General features: G+C 34.2%; 1 protein-coding gene and 1 non-coding gene across 2 annotated transcripts in view; one reads left to right on the top strand and one right to left on the bottom strand.

Moving 5' to 3' along the window:
* The window catches only part of DACH2 (dachshund family transcription factor 2), a 661,323-nt gene that overhangs the window by 394,767 nt on the left and 241,246 nt on the right, over positions 1-25,310 (top strand). The gene's annotated exons all lie outside the window — the stretch shown is intronic.
* On the bottom strand, positions 11,277-11,384 carry LOC117030333 (U6 spliceosomal RNA). The gene has a single exon (XR_004424367.1). It is a non-coding gene; the product is annotated as a U6 spliceosomal RNA (small nuclear RNA).

The raw sequence follows: 25,310 nt of genomic DNA, 5'->3' as shown, positions 1-25,310 counted from the left end.
TTTTTAGCTGCTGTCCCTTCACTGGAACTTATAGCCAGTGTTTGTGAGTAAGTGAATCTCTGCTCAGGCTCTTTCAGAAGACTCTAGGTTCTGCAGCATCCCTTAGTCTCACCCAGAGGGAATTTCTGCTGATTTTCACAGCCAGATGTTCTGGCGACTCCTCATCCCTATACTGGTGCTCTGGGCTGGGGAATCTCCACTCACTCTTCGGGAGACCACTGCAGTTGAGATATCCTTCCTGATTGTTAACAGCCACACATGGGTTTGGGATCAGCTTGTTTTGAGTCTCCACCCCTAAAACCAATGTCCACAAGGCTTCTTTTTTATATCCTTACTTACAGGAGTTCTGTTCAGCTAGTCTTCAGGTAGTTCTAAAGGGTGGTTCTAGCAATATCTGTCCTTTAAATAGCCAGAGATATGTAGATGATAATGTGTAAAGTTAAAAAGCAATATTTTGAGTTTTAGATGTTTTATAAATAGTTTTATCTTTGTTTACTTTGTATATCTAATAGCTATCTTATGTATCATCTAAGTCTCAGTTATACTTTAGATATTTGGAACTACATGCAGTTTAAAATAGAAAGATGGTGCAATTTGGGAAGGAAGAATAATTTATTCTTGCTCATTTATATAACCTACATAGACTTTCACACTAGATTTGGCTTACCTCCCCTGTTTTTCACTTAACTTACAACATCTATTTGCACATTTTTTAATGTATACAGAATCATCTGTCATGATGACCTAGGTTCAGTTCTAGCTTTTTTAATCTCACTATTTGTCTTGTATTTTCTCTTATATATTCTAGCTATTCACATTGATTTGTAATTTTCTATGAAAATACACTTGACAATCTAAAATGAATTTCCTTCAACTGGAAACCTTTTTGTCCATGATGGGAAAGAAACTTGACCACCAAATATAAACAGGATCTTAAAAATATTTTTGTAACTAAGGAAGAGAAGATGAAATATTCAAATACCTGTTTGAATAGGTCTTTTAGGAACCCTACAACATAAAGACATAAAATAATTCTATGTAGAAATTTCTTTTGCAAAATCCATGTCTGTTGCCATTAAATATCTATGGTTTAGACTCAGGCAACCGACCAATGTAATATTTTGTCTTCTACATGTTTAAACCAGGTATTCCTGAAAACCGGAAAAGTATCCACAGGCAAATATTCTGTGTGAATGCTTTGTTACTAAAGCCAGCAGCAACAAAGGAGGATATAGAAGAAAGGTTTTTAACATAATGTCCTAAATACCTGTAAAGTACATCAACCAATTTATCTCAAGATTATCTACCTATAAGGAAGAAACTGTTTAGAAAATCATCCTATGACATTATCAGTAAACAATAAACTCTCGAGACTTCTTCAAGCCATAGATCATGACTGACATTGCTATGAAATAAGCCATAGTCCTCAGGATTTGAGATGTTTCATAATACCTATCTTTTCCCCACAGAAGCTACACAAATGAATTGCTGAATGAACAGGAAGATACAGGGTCAGTTGTGTGTGGGCTGATGATGCATACAATACTTTGCCTTAGTCATTCTACCAGAAATGTTGCATTCCAGTCACTCTAATAGTTTAATAATATTTAACAATGAAAATTCCTGGAGTCTTCTAATGTAGACATGCATTAAATACTTGCAATACCAACTCATTATAAACAAAAAAATTAGAATGCACGTGGAGGGTAGATGTGAAGAGAAACCGTGTTCTATTTGTTAAGTCTCTAACAGCTGATATATGAAATATTCCAATTAAATGTTCAAAAAAATAAAAATCATGCACTTATTAGTCACATATTTTTCATTACAATTTTAATATTAAGAGATATTTTAAACTAATCCAAACTTATTTCAGTCTTTGATCTACATAGCTACTGAGCTTTCTAATAACTAGTTTTTTAAATTAAATTTATTGGGGTGACATTGGTTAGTAAAATTATGTAGGTTTCATGTGTACATTTCTGTAATACATCATCTATATATTGCATTAAGACATAGTCTGCAAACTGGAAGAGTCAGTTCTCCTTCCATCACCATATATTTGACTTCCTTTTCCCTCTTGTACCAACCCCGCCTCCCTTAAACCATTGTAACCACTAAACTGTGGTTATCTGTGTCTATGAATTTTTTCTTAGTTTGTCTTGTTTGTTTGTTGCTTTTAGTTTTATATCCCACATATGAGTGAAGTCATACAGTTTTTGACTTTTTCTTTCTAACTTATTTCACGATAATCTCAAGATTCATGCATGTTCTCACAAATGTCAGTATTTCATCTTTGCCTATGGCCAAGTAGCATTCCATTGTGTATATGTTCCACATCTTCATTATCCAATTATTTATCAAAGGACACTTTGGCTGTTTCCATGTCTTGGCTACTGTGAATAATGCTGCAATGAACATAGGGTACACGATCTTTATAAATAAATGTTTTCAGATTTTTTTTTGGTAGATATCCAAAATTTTTCAAAATTATTCAATTTCAAATATCCATATAATTAAAATGGTTGAATTTTACTTTATTTAGGCCTACAGAGATTGAAATGTTTCATTCCCCATTTTCCCCACTTCTACCCTTTGGCAATAAAGGTAAAACAATTCCAGTTAACTGTTAACTAGTCCTCTATGGTCATAACTTTTAAACTGGTAAAGCTGGTTACCTTTAAAGTTGTGTACAGACAAAGAACATGAAATAGGGTGTCAAACTTCTCTTTAATCAGGTAACGTCTGAGACTGTCAGTTGTGTTTAGTTCCCTGTCACTTTCAGAATTGGAGTTGGTTAACTGTTTTTGAAACGTGGAGAATAATTCTTCCTTCTCCATGGGCAACATGAACAGTAGCCTTCTCTAGCTTCTTCACCATCATTTTCATGAATAATGTATCAGAAAAGATAAACACCCAGTGTTAATAGTATGTTTTCTGTATTTTACATGCCTCTCCTAACTATAGCTTTTTACCTTGAAAGATAAGAAAAAACCCTCAGTGTTCCCCTAACATATTGGTCTGTTTTCCCTTTGAAACTGGAATTCAAACATATTGTAAATCCTGAGTCTCAAACATATTTTAATCTGGGCATTCTTTCCTCAGGACGTTTAAATTTTTATTTGTTCCAGAGAATAGTTACAAAGTTATTTTATGATTTTCTCCACTGTGCCTTCTGTTTGTGATTTAGACAGACTATAAAAGAGCTAGGGTGGAGAACTAGGGGAGTGGGAGTGATGCAACAGGGCAAGAAAAAAAATAAATAAGCAAACAAGCAAAAAATAAATAAGTAAATAAAAGAACAGAGAGAAAGAGAGCACCCTACTCTACCCCCCTTTTATCAAAGACAAGTAGATTTGAGGGGATCTCCAATTCTGGGTAGCTGTCAGCTTTCACTACGAAAGAGTCCTTAATCTTTCTGATTGACATCCACCTTTTTAGAGGCTAGTGTAACATAAGAACAATGGGTCTGCCTTTTAATAAAGTTGAAATATTTAAGAATCATTAAGAAGAGGCTGTTTTATATGTTGTTTACCTTAATCACTTTTTTCCTTTCTAAAATCATTTGTTAATCTATTAATTTCGTAAATCGAGCTTCTTATTAGAATCACTGATCTTTGTGTTGATCATTTTCTTAAAAATAACCCAGTGGGTAAAGCCTTTTGATAGGTGATGAGAAGCTGTTACTTCAAAAGCTCTTGTTCTATTTTTCTTCAAAGCATTACAAGATTAACATACTTATAGACAGCTTGCACCTGCTAGGAGAAACAACACATTGAGACAATTATTAGCATAATTCAATAAATAAAACACAATACACTAAAGTTTCACAGTGATAATGTGTGAGCACTTGACAAAAGTCAATTTGGGGGAAGGCATGCATTATCTAGATAAGTGCTTGATAAATTAAATGGTATAACTCTCTCCCCACATCTCAAACGGTGGCCCATATTGTATATATAAGGTTATCTAAATTATTGCTGTAGTTTTGAGAATCACTTAATTACTGGAACTAAAAATAAAATAACTTTTTTTTGTTCTAGGATTTTAATAATTAAAAAGCATGGAAAGAATAAAACTGTGGAGTTAGATAAAACTTGGTTCAAAGCTTTGCCTTATTATTTATTCACTATGTGGTCTTGCCTGAGCTAATCAATCTCTTTTAGTCTTTCTTACCTCATCTGTATAACTGGCATTATAGTCCTTGCATTTTCATAAAGTTGTTTTGAAGATTAAATGAAATAATGTATGTAATGTTTCTAAATGGTGCTTGAAAATAGTAGTGGGTACTCAATAATAGTTCTTTTTTATCCCCTCTTACATTGGCTCTGTCCAATGCTGAGCTACAAAGTAGCAAACAGTTCTAGTTCATGGAAAAATGTACATTCAAAAATAATGTAGTTTCAAGTGAAGGGGGCCCTTTGCTATTTACAACTTTGTAGTGACTTCAATGATGATTTTCTTTAAAGAACATATCATAGGAAAATTTTGGTTTTTGAGCTCCCTTTTACATTTTTTGAAAACATGGATATCCTATAGTTGTGGTACTTATAGATGAAAAAATAAAAGCTGTTTACAAATGCTACTACAACACCACCTAACAAAGTAGGAATATGTTTCACTGAACTTTGCTAAATGCCAAAGTAATACAGAGTTATTAAAGCCTCAAGAAGAAAGCCAATTCGTTTCGAGTCATGATATCACCTAAAACTAAAGTATTATATAAAAGCTAAACAATGCCAAATGGATTTGGCAGAGATCAAAAGCCAAACCTATTTCTTTTCTTTCATCTTCAGTGTTCCATTTCCTAGGAGTATGACCTTAGTCAAACATCTATTAAAGTTAGCTTTTGATCTCAACCCCTTTTTGGGGTAAAAAAAAGTCAATCTTTAAATTTTTCTTCTAGAGACAATCACTCTATTGTGTTTTAATGTTCCAGTAGTGTGTGAGTAAATAGGATTCTCTGATATATGTGATAGAAGACTGGTTAAATGGGACAATCATTTTTGTGTCGAAGACAAGAATCAAAAGAAATCATTCTTCAGAAGCTATTAACTGAAAAAAAAAAAATCCCCCCAGGTCAGTGGCAACGTGTTAACTGGTCAATCTACTGCCTTTTTAGGTCCTTTGATGAAAATACCTTGTAATTTGATAACAGGTAGCTGCTCATTTGTAATGTAATTTTCTCCTCACCAGTCATAGCAATTCCATGATCAATCAGGGGCAAATACTTTTTTCTCCATATTCTTAAAAAATTAAAACTTTGTTTAAAAAGATCTTAAAACCACTAGGAAGGATTATACATTTTTCATTCTTCCTGCCATCTATTAAGTAAACTACAGGGAAGTTTTCATGATATGTTAAAGATACAAGAGATATGCCAACGCATGATAATTAGTTGAATTAAAAAGAAAAAAAGTGGTATTTGATGTCAGTGTATGTAAATACCACAGTGTATGTAAATACTATTTACCCATGCATATGGCTTCATTCTAAATATTGAAAATCTTTATATCACATTTTCTAAACTTCTGTTTTATAGAATAGCAAATTCATTAGACACACATTTATCAAGTACTGTCTACCTGCAAGACAATATTTTAGATCTTGCTATGAGAACAAATTGAGTAAGAAGTAGTCAATGTTCTACAGAAGCCTTCATAAGCCTTCATTTTAGATGGGAAAGTGAGGCCTACTTATAGACATAATCATAATAATAAAAGGCAAGAAGTGATAAATATGTTCATATAAGTATATCTGTGAAAGTACTATGGGAAAGTTCAAAGGAGAATTATTTCAAATTGTGAGAATTAAAGAAGGCTTTTTGGAGTTGATGGTGTTTAAGTTGTGCTTTAAAGATTGGTAAGGCTGCATGCAGTTGGCAACACAGGGATAAAAGTATTGCAGGCAAAAGAGACAATCTGCAAAGGTGTGAGAATGAACTAGTACAGAGTGTGTATGGGTAACAGTGTTCAGTCTGGTTAGAGTAGTGGGTATATGATAGAAAAAAATAGGAGCTCTGACTGTAAAGATGGGTGGGGGTAAGTTGTGGAAGTTGGTAAATAGCAGATTAAGAGTTCTGGACTTTATTCTATAGACAGTGGTAAATCACTACACATTTTTGTGCAGGTGAAGAATGTGAAAATACTGTTGTCTATGAAAATATCACTGATAAGAGAGGATGGGTAGACTGGAAGGGGACAGAATTGAGGCAGGGAGGTCACTTAGGAAGTTCTTCAAGTTGTCTAGCTGAGAAGGAATAGAGACCTACTAATTCTGATTTCACTTTACAGAGTCAAGATATCTCTTTTAGATTCATAATTTAACAGTTTGAAGTAATGCTATCTAAAATATGGTTTGGAAAATTACTGTTGTGTTTGAAATTCCTGGTAGCAGAAATTCAAACTAAAATGTAAAATACCCTTTTATCTATACAATCTGATTATTTCATATGGAACTCTCTAAAGTTCCTATGCTCCCAATTCAATTGATACCAGCCAGAGCAGATATTTGTTTTAAAATGTGTCAGTCTTCCTTGAGATACATGACAATTGTTAAGAAAGAAAAAAAGTACATCTAACTAGACTAAGATCCCATGTTCTTTAAAAAAGTAGGGAGCAATAACAGGTTAAGAGGAAGTTTGATAGAGTTGAAGAGGTTTCATTACTAGGATCACCAGGAGAAGGAATGGTGGTATGGATTACCTTGAAATTATACCTTTGACTCAGGAAAACCTATGATTTATGCCAATCTGGTTGTACAAATTACTACAATCTTTATGGAAACAGCCTTCCAACAATATCAAAGACCTAGCAGGATAACAAAGGAAAAAGAATGAATCAGTTGAAATGAAAGAGAATAACCAGAACGTAGTTGGGTGAATCAGAATCTGGGATGATGTCTCTGTTCTCATTTGATTGGCTCTAGACATACTGTCTTATTCACAGGAGCAATAGCCATGGGAATTCATAATGCTACAGAAGATAGAGTTCCTTGTGTCATCATCAAGATGGTGTAGAGTTCTTAATATTGTGCTGGGCCATTCCATCCTCATCTGTCTTTCAGCTGTGTATGTTTGTTTATCTAGCTATAGCAGTTTTGAGGTCAGACATATTATTACCAAAATGTTTGGAATTGTGAGTGAAAAAAGGTTGGAAAAGAGATCAACTTCTTTATGGCTTCTGTTTCATTTGATTCATTTGAGTTAGTGTGCCCCTTTAGCAACCTCAAGCCATTGTGGCAAGTAGAAAACAATGGTTTGTATCTCTTTCTGAATTTATGGTTAATAGGACTGTGACAGAATTCAGGAAACCAGATAGAATGTGCCATCTTATAAATTATCCATTAGATCCCAGCTCCATGCAGAATCCTTTTTATCATGTGTGTATGTTTGCACACACGCGCACATGTGTGTGTGTGTGTGTCTCTTCTATTAATAATCTGGCCTAGTTATTTAATTTAGATTTATTTTCTAGTACCCAAGTATTAACTCATAATTATCAGATAATGACACTTTTGAGCAGGATAGGTAAGGGTCAGAATTCTCCTTTGCACCTCTGTATTATGCTAGGCCATAATAAAATATTGGACACCAGTAGTTCAAACATGTCATCTTAGTGTCTTAAATGAGGATAAATTCTTCACAGCATTTTTAGGAGAAAATCATGCTCTTTAGATATTATTTTTTTTTAGTGTTGGATGGTAACACCTCATGTTTTCTTAAATCCTGCTTATCCTGGGAGTGATACTGCTCTCAGAAGAAAAGCTATTTAACTAAAACTTCATATGATGTAGAATTCTTGGCCACGTCACTTTGACAGTGAGGTTTTTCTGGTCCTAGAAATTTAAAGAATGTAGTTTTAATATAGATATAACAATACAAAAATCTTTTATTATATTTGATTATTAAAAATGCAGTAGATTGGTGAATTTCAAAAGTGATGATAGTGTTAACACACTGTACTTTATGAGGCAAAGTAATGTAAGCTTTGAAAAATATTCTTGCCAGATACATTGTTGAATATCCAAGAATAAGAGCCAGGTTCTCATGTTATCTATTTATTCTCCTTTGTAACTCATGTGACAGATGTTAATGTTATTGGATGTTGCAGGTAGTTTTAAGTAATTATACAATTTGATAGCTAATAGAGACATAGTTATCAATATTGATGTCTCAACACATATAGCAACATTTATATATAATTAAATATTATTATTTGAGTGGGCATAATTACGACTTTCTCCCTTATCTCTTGTTCTCTGATGGTTTAGAATTAATCTGTTAAACAGTTTTAGATTTAAAAGAATTAGATTCACATTTCTTTAAATATACAAATGGAAGCCTCTGAGATGTGACCATAAGTTTATTCATACATTTACATTAATACACCTCTGGTTAACTTCATGTGATCTTTAAATTGAGAATACGACAAGTTCTGTTGCAAATATTTTCACATAATGATGTTCAATATAACATATTGCTTTGCTTTCTAAAACAGATGCTTGCTGTATAGCTTCAGTAAGCATAAGCTGATGATAAAGAATGGCACTATTAGACAGTGAAACAGTAAAACAAAGGCAGAACTATTGGCACTTTCAGTGTTGAGTGACCTATCTGCCTTTGCCCACCTCTCACATTTGTTGTTATATCTTGTCAGGAAGTTCAGGCAGAACGTGATTGTAAAGAGAATGCAAAATAGACCTACGACTAGACAATAATGTATAATTACTAGTGTTGGGGAGGTAGCCCTTTTTCTTCCTCTTGGTGGCACCCCTTCACAATACCCATTAGTTTTTCTGCAGTCCTTCACTGGGCACTACCATGTACCCACTACTACATCAGACACCAAGAAACGCAAACATTAAGAAAAATACATAGTTTATTCTAGTAAGGAGCTTTCAGTCTAGGTAAGGGAGACATACTTAACATATAAAATGAATAAATGACAAGTCAGTAAGTGGTTATCTTGGAAGTACTGTATTCCATGTAGATTCATTGAAAGTTAACATTGGAATGAACTTCATTTTTTAAAAGACAGTATTTTTAGAGCAGTTTTAGGTTTACAGTAAAATGGACAGGAAGCTACAGAGATTTCTGATGTACTCGTTACCTCCACACATGCACAGCTTCCTCCATTATCAATATCACTCAGCAGAATGGTGTATTTGTTACCAAGAATGAACCTACATTTACACATCATTATCACCCAAAGTCCATTGTTTACCTTAGGATTCACACTTGGTGTTGTACATTCTATGGAATAAAGCATACATATAATGACATCCATCCATTATTATATTACACCACATTTTTTTCTGCCCTAAAAATACTGTGCTCTGCCTTTTCGTCTCCCTGCCAACCCATCACTGGCAACCACTGATTGTTTTGTTGCTTCCATAGTTTTGCCTTTTGCATAATGTCATATAGTTAGAATCATACAGTATGTAGCATTTTTAAGGTTGGCTTCTTTCACCTAGTAATATGCATTCAAGGTTCCTCCAGGTCTTTTCATGACTTGCTAGCTAATTTCTTTTTAGAGCTGAGTAATATTCGTTTGTCTGGATGTACCACAGTTGATTTATTTATTCACCTACTGAAAGATATCTTGGTTGCTTCCTTGAACCTCATTTTAAAGACAAGAAAATTGATTCTGAGAGGGGTAAAATTACTCAGATAGGTATATAACTAGCTATAAATAAATCCTGTTTTAATATCTAGCTCTTCTGATTCTTCTTGCAGTATTCTTTACATTATAATTTGGTCCAGAGAAGCACTATCCTTGGAATCTTCTCAGGTCCTTCCTGATGTTATATATTATATCTTTGGTTATCATAAATATGCAGATTATCTTAAAAACACAAAAGTTTCACCAATCAATATTTCTAGATGCTTTGTTGGCTATTTTGGTCTTCATTTAACTAGTATGTAAATATTTAGAAGGCAAAATGTCTTAATGTTGAATAAAAACAACAAAGAATCATGGTAGTAGCTTTCTCCGGCAGTGTTTGAGAACTACTATCCAGAAGAGTGGAGAATTGATTGCATAGTTGTATCTCTGGAATTTATATGGCATTTCCAATGGAAGACCAGTTATTTAAAAGCCATGATAGGCAATGATCTTCAGGAAACCCATTACCTTTCTAGAAGATGGTTCGTTATTGATATTTAATATTCTCTTAGTGGCAGTTAGATACCTTTTCATAAAAACAAAATACATTTAAATTTTCATTAATTGCTACATAGAAATTAGCATTATGGCTCAATTGTAGACCAAACTATATTTTTAATTTGAGGCTAATTTCCCATTTTTTCTATTTCCAGGAACTTTTCCTCTTGAATATGCTCTCTAAACAAAATATACTTTATTTTATCTAATTTTGAAATGTATTGCTGGTTTTTCACAAAGGCAGAACTGGTTTTCAAAAAAGCAGAAGGAATACGAGTCTTATAGGTACAGTGAGCAGAATAAACAATATGGAGACAATGAAATTCCACAGAAATCAGCCATCACTTTTTTATATTAATATCCTCAGTGAGAAGTCTTAAAGTATATCCTCTGAAACATCTGATTTTCTGAATTGCATATTTCAAAAAGACATTTAGTAAATTGAATTTCCTTTCCAATCTGGATGCTATCTTAAGGCAAACTTGATTTTTGTTATAAATTTGAACTTGGCTAGGTTTTTCTATCCTTCTCTCCTATTAATGCTGTTAATACTTATTTACTCTCTCATTTTTATTTATTGGTGATACCTGCTGCAGAAAAATACCAAATCACCTAAATGTAGGCTTCACTTTGATAAATTACTGTTATTATTGATTTGCAAATCAAAAGTGAATTCGGTTAATGGATCAGTATTTTTTTCAGCTTTCTTCTAAGAATGTGATTCTTTTCTAGGCTCTCTATTTCTATAAAATTATAGTTCATATGCTATGTATTTTATTGTATATATTCTTGTTGGAACCATTTTTATAGTCAAATACATTTCAAAGTATAAATTTTGGTTAACATATTTGAACTGAAACTTAAATACTTTCTTTGAGTGACTATCGAAGAAAAAAAAGCCACTAATTTGGCAGTATACCAGAAGCTAATAATCTTTCCCTTCTTTTATATTCTTATCAGATTTTGATTATTGGGGAATTACTGACTTGACCAAACATGTTTAGTTTTATTGTGATAAAATGTACATAGCATAAAAGTTACCATTTTAATCATTTTTAGTATACAGTTCAGTGGCATTAAGTACATTCTCATTGTAGTGCAACCATCACCAAAAATATGGAACACTTTACAAATTTGCATTTTATCCTTACACAGTGGGCCATGGCAATTTTCTCTGTATTGTTCTAATTTTAGCACATGTGCTACTAAAGTGAACACCTACATATATTTTTTAAAGTGTCCAGAAATCTTCTCCCATTAGGTTGCTTGCCTCTATATTTTGTCAGTGGTTTCTTTTGCTTGCAGAAGATTTTTAGTTTGATATAGTCCCATTCATTTATTTTAGCTTTTGCTTCCCTTGCCTTTGAGGTCAAATTCATAAAATCCTCTTTGAACCCAAGGTCCATAAGTTTAGTACCTATATTTACTTCTACGCAATTCATTGTATCAGGTCTTATGTTTAGGTCTTTGGTCCATTTTGAATTAATTTTGGTACATGGTGACAGATAGCAGTCTAATTTCATTCTTTGCATGTGGCTTTCCAATTCTCCGAGCACCATTTATTGAAGAGTCTGCCTTTTCTCCATTGTATGTTTTTGGCTTCTTTGTCAAAAATTATCTGTCCATATTTATGTGGGTTTATTTCTGGGTTCTCAATTCTATTCCACTGGTCTGTGTGTCTGTTTTTCTGCCAATACCATACCATTTTGATTATTGTTGCCCTGTAGTACAAACTGAAGCCAGGGAGTGTGATACCTCCAGCATTGTTGTTTTTTTGTGGGATTACTTTGGCTATTCGGGGTCTTTTGTGGTTTCAAACAAATCTGATGATTTTTTTTTCTATTTCTTTAAAAAATACCATTGGGATTTTGATGGGGATTGCATTAAATCTGTATTTTGCTTTGGGTAATATGGCCATTTTAACTATTTTGATTCTTCCAATCCATGAACATGGAATGTCTTTGCATTTCTTTGTGTCTTTTTCAATTTCTTTTAAAAATGTCTTATAGTTTTCAGTGTATAGGTCTTTCACATCCTTGGTTAAGTTTATTCTAGGTATATTATTCTTATTGTTGTAATTGCAAAGGATTTTTTTTTATTTCTTTTTCTGAGATTTCATTGTTAGTATATAGGAATGCAGTGGACTTTTGTACATTGATTTTTGTAGCCAGCAACTTTAGTGTATTCATGACTTCTGCAAACAACTTTTCCGATAAGGGGCTAATATCCAAAATATGTAAAGAACTCATACAACTCAGCAACACAAAACCAAACAATCCAATTAAAAAAATGGGGACAGGACCTGAATAGACATTTCTCCAAAGAGGACATACAAATGGGCAATAGACATATGAAAAAATGTTCAATCATCAGAGAAATGCAAATAAAAACCACAATGAAATATCACCTGGCCCCAGTAAGAATGGCTGTCATCATCAAGACAAATAATAACAAGTTTGGAGAGGCTGTGGAGAAAAAGGAACCCTCATACACTGTTGGTGGGAATGCAGACTGGTGCAGCCGCTATGGAAAGCAGTGTGGAGGTTCCTCAAAAAAAATTAAGAATAGAATTACCATATGACCCAGCAATCCCTCTCCTGGGTATCTACCAAAAAAATATGAGAACGTTTATCTGTAAAGATATATGTGCTCTGATGTTCATTGCAGCTTTATTTACGGTGGCCAAGACATGGAAACAGGTGTCCTTTGATAGATGATTGGATAAGGAAGGTGTGGTATATATGCACAATGGAATACTATTCTGCTATAAGAAAAGATGAAATATTACCATTTGCAACAACATGGATGGATCTTAAGATTATTATGCTGAGCACAATAAGTCAGACAGAAAAAGTTGAGAATCATATGACTTCACTCATATGTGCGATATAAAACTGAAAACAACAGAACAAGACCAACAAATGAAGAAATGAAAACTCATAGACACAGACAACAGTTTAGTGATTACCAGTGGGTAAGGGGGAACGGGGGTGGTAGATGAGGGTAAAGGGGATCAAATATATGGTGATGGAAGGAGAATTGACTGTGGGTGGTGTACACTCAATGTGATATATAGGTGATATATTACAGAATTGTACACCTGAAATCTATGTAATTTTACTAACTATTGTCACTCCAATAAACTTTAATTAAAAAAAGTGTCCAGAATAATTTTTAGACTAAATAAAAAGGAAAATCAGTTGAATAGTAGAATAGTATTCAAACTCGTTTTGATTGGTGAACTGTTACTTTTTAAAATATTCTCTGGCTTATTGAAATTGATCAGTATCTATGAGGCTACATTTTATAGGCTATCAGGAAGGTATCTTATCTGTTGGGTTGGTTTCTTTGAAGCAATCTTGCACTTGGTGATGGGAAGGCTATGGACTGCTTCTACTGTTCTTAGGTTCCTGTATTCTTGAGCCAGCTAGACATTGGAGCAATTACTCTTGTCCTCATGTCAGAAATTTGAGGTGTTTTGTCACCCATAATCTATGTCTAATGTACACTCTGTCCTAGATTTACAGTGCTATTTGCTGGATTTGCCACTGCTCATTTAAAAATCATAGACCAGTGGGAGGTCAGGGCTGCAAGGCCTTAAAAATTACCTTGACACATCTACTAACACTCTATAAAATGTTCAAAGTGGTACCTAGGGAGGTGTATAACCTATTAGAATGTTTATGTAATATTAGTAGAGTTTATATAGCTCAAATTTTCATAAATAAAAAGTGGTCTATTGAGAGGTACCCGCAAGATAATTAATAATTCTCTCAGTGATTATGCTTAAAAAGCTGAGACATTTTCAATTTAAAATGATATCAACGAAGACAAATATAACTGATGATTACTCAATGAGAAATTAGTTAACTTTATGTAAACAGTGTCCATATATATAGTTTAAATTCAAATACAGTAAAAAATAATGTCCAATTTGTTGAAATTAATCTTGCATCCAAGTTAAAAAACTATCAATATTTAGAGCAACACTGCTCAAAATGTGTTCCTTGGAGTTCCTTTAGAGCCATTAATAGGTTATTCCATGGGAAAGAGTTCCATTATCCAATAAGTTTAGAACAGGTAGTGTACTCTGTGCCTCTTTAGAAATGTCATAGTAAATGTTAGCATATTATAAGCTTTGAAAAAATCTGCAGTACAGAAACCTGGACTCAAAGTTCCTGGGATTAAACCCCAACTTCAAGATTTATTAGCTGTGTGACATTAGTTACTTTATTCAGTTTCCGTGACTCAATTTCCTTGTTTGAAAAATGGAAATAGTAATAGTAATTCCCTACTAAAGTTTTTGTGAATATTAAACAGGTAAATATGTAAAGAACTTACAACAGTGTATGGCATACAATAAGTGCCACATAAGGTTTGTTATTTTCAACCCAGTGTTGCCTAAATTGGTCATGGAACTCTCTTACTCCACCCCCTTTTTTAAAACAAACTCTTTTAACATTTTGTAGAATAAGTATTCAAATGGAACATAATTTAGAAAATGTTGCTATACGACAAGTTCAATATGGTGCTTCTCTCTTGCTTTTAGTCTTTCAACAGTAGATGTAATAGGAGCATTTGAAGAGTTTATTATTAGATTTTCAAACTTTTAAATGCCTATTTAGCATTTTCAGAAGAGTTTACAGGAAAATAAACAGTTGATTAGCAACCTGGACTTTTGTTAGGCGCTTCAGGCGACAGGACAGCAGTTTGCTCAAAGCAGCGTCCAACCTTCTTCTAGGTTCCTGGTTTGGTTGCACTCTCTACTGTGCTGTGCTGCTTGGCCTGCCAACCCTTACTAATTGTCATTTTACCATTTCTCACCCCATTCTGAATGGCAAATTCAGTGACTTATTGTACATCCTCCAATCTGTTGTTTTTGAAAGACAAACTAAACTTTTGCAGAGATTGAGTGCATCCTCTCTTCATGTCAATCTGTAATTCAACAAAGTGTGCAGAATATCCCCGCCAACATAGTAGATTCCTAGTGCCTACATCATTTGATGCCTTTGCTGATGTCGAGCCAAATGCACTGGTTGTCTACTGTTTTCAGAACTTCCCATAGCTGTATTTTCAACTTTTCCCTCTCAGCCATAGAGCTGAGTAATTTTAAATGTGTATTTCTCCCTGAATGGGGATTCCTAAGAATCACTATAATATTTGTTCTTCATTTGAGTGACCTGTAATTACTTGCACATGGCATCTCTGCTCTTTCATTCTTCATTCTTATATCATTATGGCTTTCCTGTTAGTTGCATTCTGAATCTTTCACAGTTGCAGTATTTTTCTGAGTAAAAGAGTTCAGAGCATACGCATCTCCTGAAAATGAGCCTGAATACTATCTCTGTTTGGAAAGATTTACATCTTCCCAGTTGATTTATAGGGAATTTTAAAACTGTTTTCACTAAATTCAATGTGGTATGTCACATTAACATTTCATGCCACCAGATGTTTCATTATTCATGTTTTAGTATATCATACTTGACCCAAAGTAGCTTTGAATGCAAATAACAAACAAGCCAACACACAGTATTGACTGTCAAAGTAAAATAATAATGTGGCACATCTAAACTGCTTTTCATTTTTGAAAGGATATTATTAATATAACCCTTTGACTGTTAAATTAATTAAATGCTATTTTTAAAAATATAAAACCTTACTACAATGAACTGACTCATCATTTTGTTTAATTAATTCTAAACCTCAAGATTTGATTACTCATAGCTCTCCTTTAGTTAATTTACTTTTCCACAGTTTTCACATAAAAGCTTTCAAACTGTATAAAGGGATGAACACAATATAACCAATTAGGAAACTATAAAATTGCTTTAATTTTTATTCACATCAGTGTTGTGAACCAAAATTCACTATTTTTTTTTTCTCCTGTAAATTTTACAACAAACCATGGATTCCTTCGCACCCCACACTTTTAGTTTGAGGATTATAGATCACATAAAGTTTGTAAGTCTAGATTTGTTAACTAGTGAGAAAGGAGTGTAAGAAAAAAATTGCTTTAGACCATACATGGATAATGCAAAACCAGTGCTTTCAGAAAACTATATGATATAAAGTAAATCTCTAGTCACAATTACTGGTTCATACAAGACTGTAAAGACCATGTAGTCCAACTCATTCATTTTACATATGAATAAACTAAAGCCCTGAGAATTTAGATGACACATCTTTTCCCTTGTTTTGGTCAGTGACCTATAATATATCTCTGCAGACCCATTTTAGAGAATATTTTTAAATTATATAAATTAAAATTAAGATTAAGAAGGTGGAAATCTATCTATCTATCTATCATCTATCTATTTATGTATTTATTTTAAAAAGAAGGTGGTAATTAGTGGACAAAGCACTCAGAGTAAAAGTCAGGAGACATGAATTCTCATCCTAGCCCTACCATTGACTGGCTGCATTACTATAAGCCTCTCACTTTTCCTCCATTGGACTCAGTTTTTCACTCATAAAACGGAGAAGGTGGTTTAGACATTCATTACATTTCTTGTAACTGTTAAGAACTTTTTTCACCACTCTAAGTCTGAAGTTGGAGCTCATATACTTACTAACAATAATAATAGTAAATTAGTAACACACATACATGGGCACATGCATACAGTCACCAAATCATGATATGTTGGGCATTTTCATATTGTTATATTGAATTTTAGGTTAGGAAGTAAGTGTTGATTATATAAGGGATGTGCATTATAACTCGGTCAATAACTGCAGTAACTAGACACTGAGCCAATCATGAAATTAGGTGAATAAGAATGGAAGATGCTGAGATTACAGAAGTAAATGCTCAAATATCATAAAGTGCAAAAAATGAGTGCTTTCCCAGTAACACTGAGTCTCTTCTCTGCCTTTCCAAATCTATTTCAGTCAGTTAAATATCTGTAATTTGAACATAATGTAAAAGTTACCATTTCAGATTCAGTGTCTAAAAAAGATAACTTATGTTTCTAGATGTTTATGTAGATATTTACCAATAATTGTAACACTTTCACTTTTAAAAATGTCTTTTCATTCTCATTAAACTTACCATTTTCTGCTTGTCTGATGCATGCTGAAAATCTCATTCCCAAGTAAAACTTAACTCAGCAGCTCCAAAATCAGCGTGCTCTTTTTGTGTGCTCTTCCAGGGCTGCAGTTTGAGAACTCAGTGCCAAGCGGTGATTTGCTGTTTTAAATCCATCAGTGTTACACTGAGCAGCATCCTGAGGTTAAGAATTTAGCTGAACCATTTAATATATGGATAATTGCTAATGAAAGATCAAGTAAAGCATACGATCGTTTCCTCTGCTTTCCATTTGCTTGATGGTGGTTTTACTTGAAGACATAGACATGCAGGTGCTGTCCTGAAGACTGAACAAATAGGATTTAAGGTTTCATAAGTTTAAAATCACGGCAACATGCTCCATGAGGCAATACAAAATATGAGTTAGAGGCTAAGCCTCTAAACTTTGAACCAAATGTAAGTAGATACAGAGAGACAATGAAAAATATGAGACTGTATGTGATAAGGGGATCATCATATCCCTTTAGAGATTTTCATTAACTCATGTTTGAACTACTTCAATACTTCAGTACATCTAGGTCCCATCAGGAACCTTGGATTTTGCTCCATATCTTCCCCTAAATAACTGACCTATGACAGGTCACTGTGAGACACTTCCTTTATCTTCAAAATGAAGAGATTGAACTAGATGGCTCCTAAATATCTTTGTAGTACTATTATACTGTGGTTCTTTACTACCTTGAAATTACTTTCTGAATTTGCTCAGAGATTTTTCCTTCAATGATATAATACAGATAACAATTGCTTGAAATAATACATAGATGTTATAACTTATCATCTTTTCTCTGAATTTTAAAAATATAACGGGAGTCTTGCTCATTCACTCTCTTGAGTGTCATTGTATGAGATACACATTTTACTTGGGATTTCTTGTCTATAAGATATTTTGTCGACTTTTGTTTTTCATAAAGTAAGAATCCATATTTTGTTCATAAAAATCCACTATTTCCACTACCAATAATGAAACAACTAGTAATTCAATAATTAACATAGTCAGGATCCAGTTCTGGATTGCTAGTCAGAGGAGCTGATGTAAATTCTGGAGGCTTTTCTTGATACATTTTTTATTATGAGGCACTCAGCCCTGGCAGTCCTAAGCAGGGTCCCTTTGTTTAAATGATTATCATCATATTGTTGGCCCACTTGGAGAGTTGGAATTCAGTCAAGCTAAATACGCTAGAAAATGTACAAATGTATATCATCAATTCAGAGACTAAAGCAATTTTCTTTCAGATCCTTTCTTTGCCAAGCTAATCATAGACAAGCTAATATGGTTAAAAGTTTGCTTCATTTTGAGTGTTCCATGCATTGTGAAGAGTACAGCGTGGCAAAATTGAGACTTAGTGTTTCTCCCAAGCACACAGTTAGATGTTGTAGGATGTACATACTTCCACTTACACCTTTGATAAAGATTCACCCTGCCTCTTAGAATCAGATACTTCTAATAATGGCAGTTATGAGTTGTTTTCTTTTGGCAACAACCAATATATGCCTTCTTAGCCTTGATTTGAATTTGCATAAAAGAATGGATTTCACTGAATTCTAAAATACTTAAATGTGCCAGAATTTGTTTGTTTTGCTCATGGCACCTATGCAGCAGCAGATGGATAGGGATTTCAGCACTATCTAAAAATGATAAAGTTGAAAATCTCTGGTGCTCAAGGTGCCCAGAGGACAAGGAAAGAAATGGTGGAGATCTATAAGCTATGGGATATTGGTGATGTTCAAGCACATGGCTGTAGACTTTTGTCAGGAAGACTGAGAATGCAGAACTACAGCAACCTGATGGAACATCTCAGTGGGATGTTCCATTTCTAAGGCAGATGTGATCTCCTTATTGGAACAAGGGAAAGAGCCCTGGATGTTACAGAAGGACTTTGCCCAGCATATTTTGAAACCTACAGAGTTTGGATTATTTTATAGACAAATATAAAATAGCAAAACAAATTTTAAAAAGATGTAGAATGCCAGAGTAGAAAAACTGGAAAATTTTGCACAAGAGAATTTTACAGATTATCTCTGGTTCTGCTCCACAAGTGTTCTTCAGTTTCAGATTCAGGCTGAAGAAAAATGACCCCTATTGGGAACATGCTGTTATAAGGGCAAAGAGAAAAGAAAGGAAGATATGGATGAAGCATACCATGCCTGTTCAATCTTTTGCTTGTACTTTCCATAAGTATCTCTGTTCTCACATCAATAGCCAAGAATCATATGTACATTTTTCTACAATTGTCTTTCTGGACAAATATCTCATAGATAACCTTCCAGGTCAACACTGCAGTTGACACTTGGGTTGCTTCCGCTTTTGAGTGTTGTAATAATGCTCCTATGAACACGGGTATACAAGTATCTCTTCATGTCCCTTCTTTCAATTCTTTTGAATATATACTCAAAGGTGAAATTACTGGATCATATGGTAATTCTATGTTTAAATTTTTGAGGAACTGTCATGCTGTTTTCCACACTGGCTTTGCCATTTTACATTCTGACGAACAGTGCACAAGGGTTCCCAATTCTATGTCCTTGTCATCACTTGTTTTCTGTATTTTTTTTCCAAATTTATTGGGGTGACAATTGTTAGTGAAATTACACAGATTTCAGGTGTGCAATTCTGTAATACATCATCTATACATCACATTGTGTGTTCACCACCCAGAGTCAGTTCTCCTTCCATCACCATATATTTGATCCCCCTTACCCTCATCTACCACTCCCCATACCCCTTACCCTCTGGTAACCACGAAACTGTTGTCTGTGTCTATGAGTTTTTGTTTCTCATTTGTTTGTCTTGTTCTTTTGTTGTTTTTGGTTTATATACCACATATCAGTGAAATCATATGGTTCTCTGCTTTTTCTGTCTGACTTATTTCGCTTAGCATTATGCTCTCAAGATCCATCCATGTTGTCACAAATGTTCCTATATCATCTTTTCTTATCTCCGAGTACTATTCCATTGTGTATATATACCACACCTTCTTTATCCATTCATCTATCGAAGGACACTTTGGTTGTTTCCATGTCTTGGCCACCATAAACAAAGCTGCAAAGAACATTGGAGCACACGGGTCTTTATGTATAAATGTTTTCAGAATTTTTTGGGTAGATACCTAGGAGAGGGATTGCTGGGTCATATGGTAATTCTATTCGTAATTTTTTGAGGAACCTCCACACTGCCTTCCATAACGGCTGCACCAGTCTGCATTCCCACCAACAGTGTATAAGGGTTCCTTTTTCTCCACAGCCTCTCCAACACTGGTTACTATTTGTCTTGTTGATGATAGCCATTCTGACTGGGGTGAGGTGATATCTCATTGTGGTATCTATTTGCATTTCTCTGATTATTAGTGATGATGAGCATTTTTTCATGTCTATTTGCCATTTGTATGTCCTCTTTGGTGAAATGTCTCTTCAGATCCTCTGCCCATTTTTCAATTGGGTTCTTTGTTTTTTTGTTGTTGAGTTGCATGAGTTCCTTGTATATTTTGGATATTAGCCCCTTATCAGAGGCACTGTTTGCAAAACCTTCTCCCATTCAGTTAGTTGCCTCTTTATTTTGTCGATGGTTTCTTTTGCTGTGCAGAAGCTTTTAAGTTTGATATAGTTCCATTCATTTATTTTAGCTTTTACTTCCCTTGCGTTTGGAGTCAAATTCATGAAATGCTCTTTGAACCCAAAGTCCATAAGTTTAGTACCTATGTTTTCTTCTATGCAGTTTATTGTGTTAGGACTTATGCTTAAGTCTTTGATCCACTTTGAAGTAATTTGTTAGCAGTCCAGTTTCATTCTTTTGCACGTGGCTATCGAATTCTCCCAGCACCATTTATTGAAGAAGCTGTCTTTTCTCCATTGTATGTTTTTTGCTTCTTTATGAAAAATTGTCTGTCCATATTTATGTAGTTTTATTTCTGGGTTCTCAATTCTATTCCATTAGTCTATGTGTCTGTTTTTCAGCCAATACCATGCTGTTTCGATTATTGTAGCGCTGTAGTACAACCTAAAGTCAGGAAGTGTGATACCTCCAGTATTGTTCTTTTTTCTTAAGATTGCTTTGGCTATTCGGGGTCTTTTGTGGTTCCAAACAAATCTGATGATATTTTGTTCTACTTGTTTAAAAAATGCCATTGGAATTTTCATGGCGATTGCATTAAATCTGTATAGTGCTTTGGGTAATATGGCCATTTTAACTATGTTGATTCTTCCAATCCATGAGCACAGAATGTCTTTCCATTTCTTTGTGTCTTCCTCAATTTCTTTCAAAAATGTCTTGTAGTTTTCAGCATATAGGTCTTTCACATCCTTGGTTAAGTTTATTCCTAGGTGTTTTATTCTTTTTGCTGCAATTGCAAAAAGAATTGCATTTTGTATTTATTTTTCTGAGATTTCATTGTTAGTATATAGGAATGCAATGGACTTTTGTACATTGATTTTGTAGCCAGCAACTTTACTGTATTCGTTGATTGTTTCTACTAGCTTTTTGGTGGAGTCATTAGAGTTTTCTATATATAGCATCATGTCATCTGCAAACAGTGATAATTCAACTTCTTCATTCCCAATGTGGATGCCTTTTATTTCTTTCTCTTGCCTGATTGATCTGGCAAGGACTCTGCTATGTTGAAAAGCAGAGGTGATAGGGGACAGCCCTGTCGTGTTCCTGAATGTAGAGCAAAGGGCTTCAGTTTTTCACCCTTAATTATGAGATTAGCTGAGGGATGTCATACATGGCCTTTATTATGTTAAGGTGTTTTCCTTCTATACCTATTTTATTAAGGGTTTTAATCATAAATGGATGTTGTATCTCGTCAAATACTTTTTCTGCATCAATTGATATAATCATATGATTTTTGTCCTTTTTTTTTGTTTATATGATGTATCACATTGATGGATTTGCGGATGTTGAACCATCCTTGTGCCTCGGGGATGAATCCCACTTGGTCATGATGAATAATCTTTTTAATGCATTGTTGTATTCGATTTGCTAGAATTTTGTTTAGGATTTTTGCATCTGTATTCATCAGAGATATTGGTCTGTAGTTTTCTTTTTTTGTGTTGTCCTTACCAGGATTTGGTTTCAGGGTACTGTTGGCCTCATAAAATGAGTTGGGGAGTAGTTTCTCTTCTTCAATTTTTGGGAAGAGTTTGAGTAGGATTGGTATTAGATCCTCTTTGAAGGTTTGGTAGAATTCACTAGAGAATCCATCTGGTCCCAGACTTTTGCTTTTGGGAAGGTTTCAGATGACTGATGCAATTTCGTTACTGGTGATCGGTCTGTTTAGATTTTCCAGTTCTTCATGTTTCAGCCTTGGAAGGCTATATGTTTCTAAGAACTTGTCCATTTCTTCTAGGTTATTGAATTTGGTGGCATATAGTCCATACTAGTTTTGGATGATCCTTTGTATTTCTGTGTCATCCGTGATAACTTCCCCTTTTTCATTTCTGATTTTGTTAATTAGTGTCTTCTCTCTTTTTATCTTAGTGAGTCTAGCCAAGGGTTTGTCAATTTTGTTAATCTTTTCAAAGAACCAGCTCTTTGTCACATTAATTTCTTCTATTGTCTTTTTTTTTCTCTATTTCATTTAGTTCTGCTCTGATTTTTGTTATTTCTTCTGCTGACCTTGGGTTTCATTTGTTCTTGTTTTTCCAGTTCTTTAAGGTGTAACGTGAGATTATTCATTTGAGATTTTTCTTGTTTCTTGACATAGGCCTGTTGTGATATAAATCTCCCTCTTAAAACTACTTTTACTACATTCCAGAAATTTTTGTAGGATATAGTTTCATTGTCATTTGTTTCTATGTATCTTTTGATCGCTCCTCTAATTTCTTCTTTAACCCAGTCGTTCTTTAAAAGTATGTTGTTTAATCTCCATGTATTGTGTTTTTTCCTGCTTTCTTTTTGCAGTTGATATCCAATTTCAAAGCCTTGTGATCAGAGAATATGCTTGGTAGGATATCAATCTTAAATTTGCTGAGGTTAGTTTTATGTCCCGATATATGGTCTATCCTTGAGAATGTTCCATGTACACTAGAAAAAAATGTATAGTCTGATGTTTTAGGATGAAGTGCTCTATATATGTCAGTTATGTCCATTTCATCTAATGTGTCATTTAGGACTGCTTTTTCGTTATTTATTTTCTGTTTGGATGATCTGTCCATAGCTGTCAATGATGTATGTATGTCCCCTAGTATAATTGTGTATTGGTCAATTTCTCCCTTTAGTTCTGTTAGTAGTTGCTTGGTATTTTTCGGTGCTCCCTGATTGGGGGCATAAATATTGATGACTGATATGTCTTCTTGTTGTATAGTCCCCTTTACCATTATGAAATGTCCATTTTGTCTGTTGTTAGCGACCTTTTCAACCTGAAGTCTGTTTCATTTGATATCAGTATGTATACACCTGGTTTTCTCTGGATACCATTTGCTTGGAGTGTCAATTTCCACCCTTTCACTTTGAGTCTATGCTTGTCCTTGTAGCTGAGATGTGTCTCTTGGAGACAGCATATGATCTAGTTTAGTTTTTTGATCCAGTCTGCTACTCTGTTCCTTTTTATTGGTGAGTTCAGTCCATTTACATTTAGCGTGATTATTGATATGTGAGGGTTTCCTGTCATTCTATATTTAGTTTTCTGGTAAGGCTTTGTCTTCCTTGTTTCTTTGCCTTTTTGTGGTTGTCTGTTGTTTCTGTGCGGTGGTATTCTATGATATTTCCCTCTGTTTCTTCTTTTATTACAGTATATATTTGAGTTCTGGATTTGTATTGAGTGGTTACCATTAAGTTTATGTAAAAGAAAGTTTGATATTTACAGTATTCCATTTTCTTTAGCACTCTTACTTTCTTCATTCTCATATTCCAGTTCATGCCTTTACTCTCCCCCTTTTTGTGTTTTGGTTGCCACAAATTGTCCCTGTTGATGGTCGTCAAATAACCTCCTTTATATTTCTTGTAGTGCAGGTCATGTATTAGAAAATTCTCTTAGCTTCTGTATGTCTGGAAAGGTCTTTATTCCTCCTTCATATCTAAAGGATATCTTTGCTGGATACATTATTCTTGGCTCATAATTTCTCTCTTTCAGTAGTTTGAGTATTTGGTTCCACTCCCTCCTGGCTTGTAGAGTTTCTGCTGAAAAATCTGATGTTAATCTAATGGGCTTTCCTTTGTAGGTTACCATCTTCTTTTCCCTGGCTGCCTTGAGGATTCTTTCTTTGTCGTTGATTTTAGACAGCTTCAATACAATGTGCCTTGGAGAAGGCCTGTTGGGATTGAGGTAATTAGGTGTTCTATTTTCTTCTTGGATTCGAGGATCCAGTTCTGTCCACAAGTTTGGGAATTTCTCATCAACAATTTGTTTGAATATATTCTCTGTTCCCTTCTCTCTTTCTTCTCCTTCTGGTATGCCCATTATTCTTATATTGCTCTTTTTGATGGAGTCAGAAAGTTCTTGTAGAGTTCTTTCATTTCTTTTAAGTCTCAAGTCTCTTTCTTCTTCCATCCGTGTAATTTCCAGGTTTCTATCTTCAATGTCACTGATTCTTTCCTCCATCTGGTCAACTCTACTACCTAAGCTGGTTATTTCATTCTTAATTTCTTCTATTGAGTTCTTAATCCCCAGAAATTCTATTTGGTTCTTTTTTAAAATTTCAGTCTCTTTTGTAAAATGCTCATGTTGTTCTTTGATTGTGTTTCTGAGTTCATTGTACTGCCTTTCTGTGTTTTCTTGCATCTCGTTGAGATTTTTCAGAACTGCAATCTTGAATTCTCTGTCATTTAAGTCACATATTTCCATATCTTTAAGTTCCTTTTCTGGAGACTTTTTCTTTCTGAGCTGTCTTGTTGCCTTGGTTATTCGTGGTAATTACTGATTTATCATTTCTCTTTCTAGACATCTACAGGAGTGGCTTCTGCAACAGGTTGATAGGAAGAGGTCTTTCTTTAGTTTTCCAGTACTTGTTGGTAGAATGTTTTATTTTCTCTCTGACTGCAGCCTTTTTTTCTCTCTCACACGGTAGTGCTATGTTTTCTCTGTACTATTCCAGCTTCTCACACAATGGGGGGATTCCCTGGGAGA

The sequence above is a fragment of the Rhinolophus ferrumequinum genome, chromosome X (genome assembly GCF_004115265.2).
Source record: "Rhinolophus ferrumequinum isolate MPI-CBG mRhiFer1 chromosome X, mRhiFer1_v1.p, whole genome shotgun sequence".
Classification (NCBI taxonomy): Eukaryota; Metazoa; Chordata; class Mammalia; order Chiroptera; family Rhinolophidae; genus Rhinolophus; species Rhinolophus ferrumequinum.
Note: the sequence above shows the minus strand (reverse complement) of the source record. Positions and strands in the feature narration are given on the sequence as shown.